The sequence below is a fragment of the Manis javanica genome, chromosome 12 (assembly GCF_040802235.1).
Source record: "Manis javanica isolate MJ-LG chromosome 12, MJ_LKY, whole genome shotgun sequence".
NCBI lineage: Eukaryota > Metazoa > Chordata > Mammalia > Pholidota > Manidae > Manis > Manis javanica.
This window is the reverse complement of record NC_133167.1, coordinates 17,201,747-17,210,061: the sequence shown is the minus strand read 5'-3', so window position 1 is coordinate 17,210,061 and position 8,315 is coordinate 17,201,747. Positions and strand designations below refer to the sequence as shown.

At 41.5% G+C, this 8,315-nt stretch overlaps 1 protein-coding gene across 8 annotated transcripts in view; it reads left to right on the top strand.

The window, feature by feature from the left end:
• The first annotated feature begins 2,144 nt into the window (after window positions 1-2,144).
• The window catches only part of TTLL4 (tubulin tyrosine ligase like 4), a 41,423-nt gene continuing 35,252 nt past the window's right edge, over window positions 2,145-8,315 (top strand). For 2 of the 8 annotated variants that reach the window (XM_073218108.1, XM_037016382.2), the window contains exons 1-2: window positions 2,145-2,465; window positions 3,797-3,974. The gene's annotated coding sequence lies outside the window, so the exon portion shown is untranslated. The remainder of the gene's footprint in view (window positions 2,466-3,796; window positions 3,975-8,315) is intronic. The other 6 variants (XM_037016379.2, XM_037016378.2, XM_073218107.1 and 3 more) reach the window with 6 other exon arrangements.

Genomic DNA, 8,315 nt, shown 5'->3' with positions numbered 1-8,315 from the left:
CAACCTGCACAGCCCACACTTAAAGAATGAGGAGTTATGCGGTCCCTCCTCTGGAGCTGAGTATCTGTATAATTTATTTGGAATTCTTCTGCACAGATTTTTCTCTTTCCTACATTTATGAATATATTCAACCATATTTTATACCAGGGATTCATGGACATTTGTTTTATACTTTGTGTTATAAACCATTATGATTTTTATTTTGTTGCTCAAATTGTTCCAACTTTGGTCCTTGGGAGTTATTTTAGCCACTGTGACACACTCCCACCAATGTGTGTGCGTTTGTGTGTGTGTGTTTGGAACACTTTCTGGTACTACAAGATGCTTCAGAGTCATCATGTATATTTCCTGCCCCAATTCTAGAATCAGCCATTTCTTTCAAGGAGTAATGTGCTTTGTCCTTTGGAGTTGACCACCTATTCCTTTTAATGGAGAATGGTATTAGAAACTAAGACCTGGTGCTACTTATGCTCATTGCTACTGGGTTTTTAAAGTAGTATTTTAAAGTAAAAGCGAACCCCTGGCATTATGTCATTTAATCCCCCAAAACATCTCTGTGTGTCTGTAAAGAAATACAGATGTTTTCTTAACCAACATGTCAGACTATCCTGTGGCTGCCACAACAAATTACCACATACTTAGTGGCTTAAAACAACAAATTTATCATCTCACAGTTCTGTACACCAGAAGTCTGAAATCAGGATGTGGGAAGAACCCCATTTCCTCAGAGAGGTCTAGAGGAGAACCCTTTCCTTGCCTTTTCCACCTTATGGTGGTTTCAGGCATTCCTTGGCTTGTATCCACAGCAGTCTGATCCAATCACTTCTTGGCCACATTTCCTCCTGCTCTTTTCTGTGTCATATCTCCCTCTGTCACTAAGGACACTTGTTATTGGATTTAGGGCCCACCCAGAAATTCCTTAATCCTCTCAAAATCCTTAATCACATCTTTTGTCATCTAACGTAATAGAGGTTCCTGGAATTAGGATATGGATATATCTTTTGGGGGGGTGCATAAGACACCATTCAGTCAACTATACTAACAAAATTAATCATGGTTTCTTAACATTATCTGTGTGTCTTATGTTCTTAATGTCCAGTCCATATTAAGATTTCTCCATTTTCTCAAAAATATCTTTTTTTCAGTTGGTTTTAATCAAGAGCCAAACAAGATCTACTCATTACATTTGATTATGTCTCTTTTAAATCTCTTGTAATCTGGAACACCTCACTCTTTTTGTACTCTGAAATTGTTGAACATTGGCCCACATTCTGGATTTGTCACATTGCTTTCTTGTGGTATTGTTTCTCTTTATTTCCTATAAACTGGAAGTTGGAGCCAAGAGCTTAATTAGATTCAGATTCAACTTTTTTTTTTTGACGAACATACACTACTTACTAAATATTGTGTAATTCAAACTGCATCGCATCTGGGGACAGAATTTATTAGCTGTCCCACATTTCATGACCTAAGACTGATTGAAATATACAGATGATGTCAATATCCTTCCAGTGTAAAATTCCCCCATCAATCCTTAATGGTTTTAGCATCCATCAATGATTGTTGCCTAAATCTATGATTTATTAAGCATCCTTGTTGCGATTCAGATTTTCATGAAGTTAGTTTCGTCTTTTATTGTCCCCTTATTTCGGAGCCGACTGTTTAAAAAAGGTTTTCATCCGCCACTCTCTTTAGATTCCAAATGCATTAATTAGGACGGGGGATAACTGAGACTCAGGAGGTACAATCTGTCTTGCCTGGGGAGATACTGAATTGAGTCAGTGTTTCGTAAAGTTCACACTTGAAGCCCATAAAGCAGGTGGTTGTAGTTGTACCCTGCCTGGGGTTTGGGGTTAGGGTAAGGTGGGTTGGAGGGAAGCACAGCGGATCTGGATCTGGCGATCTCTCCTTTCCTGGGGTCAAATTCCAAAGAACTAAGCAAATCTTTACCCGAAAGAACTAAGAAGGTTCTTTAATAAAGCCTGAGCTCTTTGGTTTTAAGGGAGCGAGCTGAGGTACAGCCTAAGAAAGAGTCTATAGGGGTTAGGTGGAATCAGGATAGGGAGAGTCCCGTTGTCCCACAAAGAGCCTGTCAGGGATTTAATCTCGAGACTCCATCTCCCAGAACTCCACCCGCATGAAGCAACTGCGCGTGCGCAATACCCCACAACACCCGAGGTTCGGCGGGCCTGCCTCCCTCCCGCCGCGATCGCCCCCTCTAGGCCCTCGGTCCGTCCGCTGGGGGCGCGCGCAGTGCGTGGTAGGTAGTGCGAGCGCGGGTCGCCTGGCGGTGCGTGGTTGCTAGGGGCTTCTGAGGCTGCCCGCTGGCCCTCCGGGCCAAGGGAGGAAGCCGTGCGGAACCGGCGCCGAGCCGCTGCAAAGTGGGGTCCGCCCGGTGAGTGTGACCGCGGAGCCGGGAGAACGACCCACTGTCCACCCAACTCTCCCGCCTTTCCTTCTGCCAGGTACTTTCGCTGGGGTCCCCAGCCCTCCGGCCGCTTCAGTCCTAGGCCCCGTTCCCTGCCCGCCACCCTTTCGTCCCCTAGGAGATGACGGGGCCGCGGCCTTCTCCCCGGCCGGGACTTCGCGCCTCCTGGGATCCCTTCTCTGCCACGCCCCGTGAATTTAGCCCCGCCTCTGGGTGCGCGAACCCTGCAGCATCCCCTCACCCTGGGCCTCTGCGCCTCCTCTTTCCCGCCGCGCTGCAGTTTAAATTCTCGGGTGTGGGCCCAAGCTCCTCTCAGGCTTCATGGCTGAATTTAACGTGGGTACTCCACTTTTTTACTTCCATACCTAAGGCATCTATAGAGAAATACTTTCCCAAACAGATTCAAACAGGATTTGAGATCCAGTGGAATTCCACCCTTCATTTATCCATCCATGCATCCATGGTTTCACGTAACCATTTAGCAAGTTTTTAGAAACATCGAGACATATTTAACGAGCTGGGGCACTATGAAAGGCTCTGGAGGGATACAGTGATGAACAAGGCAGGCGTGTTTGCTCTGGCGTTCATCATCTAGGAGAGATTTTAATCAAGCAAATAAGCATTTGCCATACCGTGTAGTGTGTGCTATGATAGAGGATTAGAAAGATTTTTAACCAAGACTTACTTGGAAAACTGTATTATCCCCATTCCCTGATTTTCACATTCCCATCCTGGATCTAGGAAATAGTTTTAGTCCTTCCTTCTTTATGGAGTCATCTCTGTTAACTCAGGTACTTGAGACCACATCTTCCTTAACTTCAGCACCTGTTCGTTAAATGGACCCTTTGGAACAGTGCTACATCCCATCCTGTTTTGCAAAAAAACTGAGACACTTTGCGTAAAAACCACCCCCTCAGTGCCCTGAAAAGTTGCCAGGTCATCGACTGGACTGAATGAAGCCTTGAAAAATTGTTTTCTGGGAATAAAAAGGGGAGAAGATATTCCAGATACAACCAGTAGCTCTAGAAAAGATAACAACAAGGCCTGAAAAGAGAACTGGAAACAGTTTGACAAACTTGAACTGGGTTCAGAGGGAGCCATCCAGTGACAGGAAGAGAGACATTAATAGGGGTTTGATCACAAAGGGCTTTGGATGTTTTGCTGAAGAGTTAGAATGTATCCTTTAGAGCAGGGGTTTTAAAGCCTGGTAATTGAAGCCCAAGTTTAAGGGATACACTTGCACGTAAAGCTTTGGATGAATGAATTTCCGAATCCTGAGATTACAAATTAACTCTTCTAAAACTGACCTTACATGAAATGGGAGTGGGGGGGATGTCATATCCCTCACACTTCCCAAATTTTCTACAGTGTCGTGTCCCGAGTATAAAGACCTCAGGTTGCCAAACGGAATGTTTTGGAAATAATTGATTAAGTTACCTCAAAAACAGAAGGCTTCCCTGTCTTCCCTGTCAACACACATTGCTCTCAGGATGAAGCTTGTTCCTTGTTGGCATATTCTTAATTCAGAAGAACACAACAGTTAAATGTGAGTAGAATGTTTTTAAAACCATGGGTTTTTTTTTTTTTTTTTTTTTTTTTGTATCAATGATACTTTAATTAAAGCTGTTAGCAGTGTAATCAATACATGAAAGTTGTAGTCATACAGGGGGAACATAAGATTAATAAAAATGAAGTGATAAGGCATGTCAGTCTTTAAACATGTTTGAATTAAAGAGAGTTGGTGTAACTTAGTATATACCACCTGATTCTATTTACAAGCACCAAAAAGAAAAATAATTGCAACACAAGTGATGAAATTATAAAGAAACTAAATCAAAGTATTTTTTTTTTTTTTTTTTTTTTTTTTTTTTTTTTTGAGAGGGCATCTCTCATATTTATTGATCAAATGGTTGTTAACAACAATAAAATTCAGTATAGGGGGGTCAATGCTCAATGTACAATCATTAATCCATCTCAAGCCTAATTCTCGTCAGTCTCCAATCTTCTGAAGCATAACGAACAAGTTCTTACATGGTGAACGAATTCTTACAGAGTGAATAAATTCTTACATGGTGAACAGTACAAGGGCATTCATCACAGAAACTTTCGGTTTTGATGATGCAATATGACCTATAAACCATCAGGTCAAATATGAATATTCATTTGATTTTTGTACTTGATTTATATGTTGATCCCACATTTCTCCTATTATTATTATTATTTTTATTTTTAATAAAATGCTGAAGTGGTAGGTAGATGCAAGATAAAGGTAGAAAACATAGTTTAGTGCTGTAAGAAGGCAAATGTAGATGATCAGATGATCAGGTGTGTGCCTATGGACTAAGTATTAATCCAGGCTAGACAAGGGCAGCAAGACATCCACGGATGCAGAAGATTTCTCTCAAAGCAGGGGGGGTGAGGTTCTGAGCCTCACCTCTGTTGATCCCCAAATTCTCACCTGATGGCCCCCCTGCAACTGTGCCTGTCTTAGGTTGTTCCTCCCTTGAGGAATCTTACCCGTCTCTGGCTAACCAGTCATCTTCCGGGGCCACACAGGGAAATGTAAAGTTGGTAAGTGAGAGAGAAGCCATATTGTTTGCAAAGGTTAGCTTTTTACTTCTTTGCAGATTTATGCCCTGTGGCTTCTATGCCCAGCACTTGTCTCGAGGTATCTTTACCACCTGGAGGAATTATGATACTCGGTAAATTCGATATGAGGCACGAATTCTATTTAAGGTTTGTAATTAGGAAGGAAGAAGAAAAGCTATAGATGTAGCATATGAAGGAAACTTGGGAGGATTGATTATTTCTTTGACATATCTTCTTGTATAGTACCTTAAGTATGTATAGGTTTTAAACTACTAACTAATTTGCACACACATATTAACATAATAGGAATACGGTGACATAAACAAAGCAAATCTATAATTACCAGCCATCTCCAGTGAAGCCAAGAAAACCATTTAGGCACCCTAGGCATTTGTGAAAATTTATCTATGATATGATGGATATTTTCCAACTGTACTTGAACCATCAGACAAATTAAAGCAGCCCATTTCTGGGATCTGTTCACATCCCATATGTTCTTTTAACCATAGATAGTCTATAGTCATGAGATTTTGGGGTGCTACAACTTGCACCCCTCCCAACTCCTGGTTGAGTTCCAACAGTACAGATCCAGTCAAATTCGTTGTCTCACTGTATGCACATGCCAGCCTAGACATCTCCCTCCTCCTTCTTATGGCAAGTCCAGGAGACGGTGGGCTGGATGCAGCCACAACCGCAGCATCGTCCGGATCCCTGTGGAGGCTTTTTGATGATCATCCCCCGGCACGAGTCCTCCAGAGAGTGCTGATGCCGGAAGCTCCTCCTCATATCGTATCTTAGTTCATTTTCTGGGTATCCAAGCTAGGCCTTGATCTTCTGCGTAGAAACAAACAGACCCTTTGCCCACACTTTGACATGCCCTCTATACCACTGTGCAGAACTCATTGGAGGTCAGCACACAGTAACTGCTTTTTTTTTTTTTTTTTTAATTAAGAGAAAGGAATATTATCAGAAAAGAGTACCTCCATAGCTGATCATCTGACACCCTTTAAGTGATCAACATTAAGGATATTTAAAGCATGCGTTGATCTTTGATTTACCAATAGTTTTATCCTGTTAAGGAGTAATCCCCCTTTTCTTTCTTTCTTTCTTTTTTTTTTTTAAATTTTTAATCTACACTTACCTGAAGAATACTATGTTTACTATGCTCTCCCCTATATCAGGTCCCCCCTAACAACCACATTACGGTTACTGTCCATCAGCTTAGCAAAATGTGGTAGAGTCACTACTTGTCCTCTCTGTGTTGTGCAGCCCACCCTCCCCTTTCTCCCTCCCCCCCATGCATGCTAATCTTAATACCCCCCTTCTTCTTCCCCCCCCTTATCCCTCCCTGCCCACCCATCCTCCCCAGTTCCTTTCCCTTTGGTACCTGTTAGTCCATTTTTGGGTTCTGTAATTCTGCTGCTGTTTTGTTCCTGCAGTTTTTCCTTTGTTCCTATACTCCTCAGATGAGTGAAATCATTTGGTATTTCTCTTTCTCTGCTTGGCTTATTTCACTGAGCATAATACTCTCCAGCTCCATCCATGTTGCTGCAAATGGTTGGATTTTTCCACTTCTTATGGCTGAGTAGTATTCCATTGTGTATATGTACCACATCTTCTTTATCCATTCATCTACAGATGGACATTTAGGTTGCTTCCAATTCTTGGCTATTGTAAATAGTGCTGCGATAAACATAGGAGTGCATCTGTCTTTCTCAAACTTGATTGCTGCGTTCTTAGGGTAAATTCCTAGGAGTGGAATTCCTGGGTCAAATGGTAGGTCTGTTTTGAGCATTTTGATGCACCTCCATACTGCTTTCCACAATGGTTGAACTAATTTACATTCCCACCAGCAGTGTAGGAGGGTTCCCCTTTCTCCACAGCCTCGCCAACATTTGTTGTTGTTTGTCTTTTGGATGGCAGCTATCCTTACTGGTGTGAGGTGATACCTCATTGTAGTTTTAATTTGCATTTCTCTGATAATTAGCGATGTGGAGCATCTTTTCATGTGTCTCTTGGCCATCTGTATTTCTTTTTTGGAGAACTGTCTGTTCAGTTCCTCTGCCCATTTTTTAATTGGGTTATTTGTTTTTTGTTTGTTGAGGCGTGTGAGCTCTTTATATATTCTGGACGTCAAGCCTTTATCAGATCTGTCATTTTCAAATATATTCTCCCATACTGTAGGGTTCCTTTTTGTTCTATTGATGGTGTCTTTCGCTGTACAGAAGCTTTTCAGCTTAATGTAGTCCCACTTGCTCATTTTTGCTGTTGTTTTCCTTGCCCGGGGAGATATGTTCAAGAAGAGATCACTCATGTTTATGTCTAAGAGGTTTTTGCCTATGTTTTTTTCCAAGAGTTTAATGGTTTCGTGACTTACATTCAGGTCTTTGATCCATTTTGAGTTTACCTTTGTATATGGGGTTAGACAATGGTCCAGTTTCATTCTCCTACATGTAGCTGTCCAGTTTTGCCAGCACCATCTGTTGAAGAGACTGTCATTTTGCCATTGTATGTCCATGGCTCCTTTATCAAATATTAATTGACCATATATGTTTGGGTTAATTTCTGGGGTCTCTAATCTGTTCCACTGGTCTGTGGCTCTGTTCTTGTGCCAGTACCAAATTGTCTTGATTACTATGGCTTTGTAGTAGAGCTTGAAGTTGGGGAGTGAGATCCCCCCTACTTTATTCTTCTTTTTCAGGATTGCTTTGGCTATTCGGGGTCTTTGGTGTTTCCATATGAATTTTTGAATTATTTGTTCCAATTCATTGAAGAATGTTGCTGGTAATTTGAGAGGGATTGCATCAAATTTGTATATTGCTTTCGGCAGGATGGCCATTTTGACGATATTAATTCTTCCTAGCCATGAGCATGGGATGAGTTTCCATTTATTAGTGTCCCCTTTAATTTCTCTTAAGAGTGACTTGTAGTTTTCAGAGTATAAGTCTTTCACTTCCTTGGTTAGGTTTATTCCTAGGTATTTTATTCTTTTTGATGCAATGGTGAATGGAATTGTTTTCCTGATTTCTCTTTCTATTGATTCGTTGTTAGTGTATAGGAAAGCTACAGATTTCTGTGTGTTGATTTTGTATCCTGCAACTTTGCTGTATTCCGATATCAGTTCTAGTAGTTTTGGAGTGGAGTCTTTAGGGTTTTTTATGTACAGTATCATATCATCTGCAAATAGTGACAGTTTAACTTCTTCTTTACCAATCTGGATTCCTTGTATTTCTTTGTTTTGTCTGATTGCCGTGGCTAGGACCTCCAGTACTATGTTAAATAACAGTGGGGAGAGTGG